Raw genomic sequence first — 5,490 nt, forward strand, 5'->3', positions numbered from 1 at the left:
GGCTTGCCCCCACTCTAACGACACCGATATTGTCTCCAACTTTACCACCTGCTCAATCCGTCAGGTGTGTGATTTTACCACAAAATACCTCGGTATTAGTTAGGTAGGATAATTCTATTTAAACCCATTGGGTTTCTTTGAACCCACCGATGTGGGACATTTAACACTAAGAAAACCAAAGGGGTTTAAATAGAATTACCCTACTCTAACTAATACCGAGGTATTTTGTGGCAAAACCCCACACCTGACGGATTGGGTAGGTGGTAAAGTTGGAGATAGTATCTGTATCGTTAGAATGGAGCGGGCTTGGCGATCCAAAAATCCAACATTTTGAATCAAACGTTAAAAAATGGGGTCCAAATTTCGTATAGAAAACATGACACGTGTCACGCAACTGGGTTGTATGTCTTTATCAGAGTGACACTAGCGCATAGTTATTTCCTCGATTCTTCTACCAGTACAGGAATTGCTCGAAAGCTTTCAAGTTTCATTGAGTAAATTTTGACCTATAGAGAAATCACACACACACACATGTACTGCATATACATATGTGCTATGTCAGTTGAACTGTAAGTTTCTCCATTCACTGAATGTAGTCCAAGTAGAAAACCCACATGCATGCAGATAAGCTGTGCATGCGTATGGAGATCAATTTTTTTGTTCATATATTATATTGCCATATGGAGCAACGATTAGAATCAGACATAGGTGTAACTCTAACTAGTACTGCTCTAACTAACCATTACACATACGTAAGTCAGTTAACAATTGCATTCAAAGAATGTAGCAGAGTGGCAAAGATTGTATTTTCATGCTTTTAAAGTTTAGAGGTGTCATGCATTCATAATGTTAGATAACATTATAACATGTACATAAGAGGTAAAAGAAGATAAGCATCGTCATATGGAACAAGTATAAGAAAGAAACGCATGCATGCCACGATAGCTTAATTTGTTCCACAATTGGGGCTATATATATCAATCATCTTGCGACTAATTAAGGAAAAAAATTAAGGGGGTTGTCAATCAAGTGTAAGAATTGCGCAGTACAAATATGGCGGCTAGTGGAGTGTGTCTGGGTAATTTACTGATGAATTATATCATATAATATTAACGTGGACAACTGATTCCTGATTGGTAGGCAGGTTTGTAAATTAGGTCTGTGCATGAGAGAGTTACACGTGTATGGATAGAACTTGTGGTCCCATCGAAAACCCTAAAGGAAACCCAAGGGGGTTTTCACACGCGTAAAAGCTTCTTGTTGCTCCCCATGTGCTCCTTTTGGCCACTTAAGCCATCCTTTTCACACACTTTGAAAGCTGCCGTGCCATAGCCAAAAGTCTGTCTGACCTAGCTAGCTATATGGCTCTGAGCCGACTAAAGCTTAAGGGTACTTTGTCCTCTGACCAAGGCCAACTGGCATATCAACCACGTCTTGCTCCCTCCTCCGTCTTCCAACTGACATTACAATTGTATGAGTGACAGTTTTATATCTATCGAGTGTTTACAACGTCAGAGTGAGAGCTACGCAAGCAGATCGGATATGCTCTCTTGTCGACATGGTTTTACAACATATGTAAGATGTTTATATTACTAAATTGTGATTTCGAACTTTTGATCAAGTTGAATTATCATATTCCGGTATTTATTTTTATAATCTAACAATATAGGACTTGTTTGATGATTAAGTATCGTTAAAAAATATTACTCACTATCGACCCAATGTGACAATGAAACGAGTCTTTGACATTAACAAAAGCCATGTACAATAATAACTAGATTTTATCGAGAATGTATATATATTCTTCCTGAATAGGTAATCATAATGTATATATACTATGGTTGATTTAAGGCATCATTGAGTCTAATCAATAGATTGTACATTTGGACTAGTCTTAGGGCTCGTTTGGAAGAGCTTTCAAAATGATTGAAAGTTCTTTTGGTGAAAATGTTTTCTTAACCAATCCTTAGTAAAAATCCAAGTGGAACTTGAAAAAACACTTTAAGTACTTCTTGCAAAAATTACATATTTGGTGCTTCTTCCAAAAAACACTTAATATGTTTTTGGTACCCAAAATCAATTTTACCAAAAACACTTACAATCATTTTAAAAATATTTTCAAACAAGCCATTAATAATTGGATGATATAATTAATTCATTTTAATTGTTCCAACTTCTCACACGGTGCTTCTACTTTACAGCATATGGATATGATTTATCCAATCCTGCTAAATGCTAAAGCACGGATCCCTTTTACTTGTGCTACCTGATTTAAGGTCATGATTCCATCATTAATTGGGATAATATGTGATCAAATATTCATTTATAAACAATAGCAACCAAATATTGATATGGGTTCTCCTTTGCATTTTCTTGTTTCTTTTGCACATTTACTTTTAGGGATTGATTACTAGCACTCTAAAATTTTTATTTTGCACTACAACCTTTCTATCTTTTAGAAAGAGAAAATACAACTGTCAGGAGTACAAAATCAGATTTTTGAAGTACCAATAACAGTTCTCTATTTTTATTGTAAACATTTTTCTCTTCTTATTTCCGATTTTGAACATTATCATTACGTCTGTAGCATATACAATGAAAAACTTTACATGAGCTAAGAAGTAGTTGAGTTATTCTCTATACTCTCTATATATACGACCAATTAATTTCATAATAAAATCTCAACTTTTCTTTCATGTAGGGTTTTCTTCTCGTCATACCACTACTACAATATAGGCTATCACTGGCGAAGCAAAAACCGACAAGAAACACAATTTATGTCGGCAATTTGGCAAAAATCGAACATAAAACAATGCAATGTCGGATTAGAACAGCGACACTAATGCTAGCGTCACGAAAGGCCTTCAGTGTCGGTTTTTTCGCTTAATCCGACACTACACAGCGTCGGTTAAAAGCGACACTGACATTAACGTCGATTTAAAGTGACGTATACTTGAACATTACGTCGGTTTAAAGCGACGCTCATTAGTAATTTAATTATAATATATCCACCCTACTGTCGGTTTTAACCGACATTGTGATAAAATTAAATAAATAAAATATACCTAAACCGACGTTAGATAACAATTAAATAAATAAAATATTCAAACTAGTACGACACCATCTTTGTTAATAATAATATAAAATACGAGAATCTGCATCGTTTTCAATTAATTGGTACTAAAAAAAATTATATAACCAAATTAATAAATTTCATGTAAAGGCCAAAACAAACCTTAACAAAAATTATTGACAATAAAAATAGTGCCAAAATATACAAATATTTTATATCCAATATTCCACATAATATACAAAAACTCATAAAGAATATACAAATATCTTAAAAATGTACAACTCATACAAAATTCTTGCCACACTCTTGCAAAAGATTTTGAACCAGTTGTACGGTTCATTGCTTTCAACAACCGATTAATCTTATTCCTTTATTCTATTCCAGAAAACTTCATTTTCTTCTTCCTTGATCTTACGCAATCAGTCGTCAACGGGAGATTTCTATACTCTCTAACCTCCCCTGCTACATATCTTGAAAAAGCACTAGAGTTATCACTAACGCATTTTCCAGACGAATCAAATGAGCAAAGTTGTTTTGTCCATTTGGGAACTGAGGGTCCGCGCCTCCGTCGAGATGTTCCTTATTAACACTAAAAAACAATTAACAACCAAGAAACAAAAGTAAATTTTTAGTTTAAGCCTAATACTAGTTTAAACACAAAACAAAAAATTAATAATAATTCACAAATGAACCACCTTTGAACTTTTCCTCCTCGAAATGAAGTTCCTCAGGACGTTTATCTTCACTTTGTTGATCCATAGCAAAAGTTAGTGGAAAGGAGAAGGAGTAAGGCTGAAATGGGAGAAGGAGACGGGGCAAAACCAAAGGAGTAACCAAGAGAGGGAAACGAAAGCATGGAAGTAATGGGGAAGAAAGGGGTATAAATATGGTTGAAATATTTGAACTTTGCGTCGGTTGAAACCGACACCACATCTGACACACTTGACTGAAAAGCAAGTGGCGTCGAAATAATAACATATTGTGTTGGTTAAAAGCGACGTGAGTGTGATAGACTTGATAGTGCAACTGGCGTCGAAATAAGAAAAGGTTACGTCGAATTAAGAGAAGGTTACGTCAGTTAAAACCGACGCAAGGTCTGACACACTAAAATATTTCAAAGCTTGCGTCGAAATTAGAGGTTGTGTCGGTTAAAACCGACGCAAGGTCTGACACACAAACATTTCAAACATTTCAAACATTTATTCCCGCCTAAAACATTTCAAATTTTCATTCCCGCCTAAATATTTCAAGTTATGTCATATAATATTTTAATAAATATTATTTAATACATAATAAAAAACAATAATATAATTTTATGATAAAATATCATCACACATGAATTGAAACATAGTCTAATTGATATTAAAATACATAATCAAGTAACGGGACAAAACTTTTCGACGGTTACAAAACGAAAAACCACGATTTAACAGTTATTTTAACTCCGATTTTGATTATTTTTTTTATAACTACACTCCTTGATCCTATATGAATACAATGAATGAATTCAATCTTCAATTTAAAATATTTACAATAGTGGATACCACAAAATCTTATGTTATACTTAATGGAAGTATAAATAAACTCTAAGTGTTAGTGAATCTATTGTTTTGATGGGATACGCATCCTTCGAAACTAATTTCAACGATCCAACCGTCAAACTTGTTTATATATGTTTCGAGATCGCATACTTCAAAAAAGCGCAAAAAATAAACATTCAAAAATTAAATAACGGGACAACTTTTCAATGGTTATAAACAAAAAATCACGATTTAACGGTGATTTTAACTCCAATTTTGATTATTTTTTTATAGCTACACTCATTGACCCTATACGAATACAATGAATGAATTCGATCTTCAATTTAAAATATTTACACTAGTGGATACCACAAATCTTATGTTATATTTAATAAAAGTATAAATAAATTCTAAGTGTTAGTGAATCTATCGTTTTGATGGGATACACATTCTATGAAACTAATTTCAACGATCCAACCATCAAATTTGTTTATACATGCTTCAAGATCGCATACACCAAAAATGACAAATAACAAACATTCAGAGATCAAGTAACGAGACAAAACTTTTCGACGGTTATAAACGAAAAATCACAATTTAACGGTTATTTTAACTCCAATTTAGATGATTTTTTACAGCTACACTCCTTGACCCTATATGAATATAATGAATGAATTCGATCTTCAATTTAATATATTTACAATAGTGGATACCACAAAATCTTATGTTATACTTAATAAAAGTATGAATAAATTCTAAGTGTTAGTGAATCTATCGTTTTGATGGGGATACGCATTCTACGAATCTAATTTCAACGATCCAACCATCAAACTTGTTTATACATGCTTCAAGATCGTATACACCAAAAAAGACAAATAACAAACATTCAGAGATCAA

Source organism: the organism of the source record quoted next, unplaced genomic scaffold (assembly GCF_019419815.1).
Source record: "Pyrus x bretschneideri cultivar Hongxiangsu unplaced genomic scaffold, Pyrus_bretschneideri_v1 Contig8, whole genome shotgun sequence".
Taxonomy (NCBI): Eukaryota; Viridiplantae; Streptophyta; class Magnoliopsida; order Rosales; family Rosaceae; genus Pyrus; species Pyrus x bretschneideri.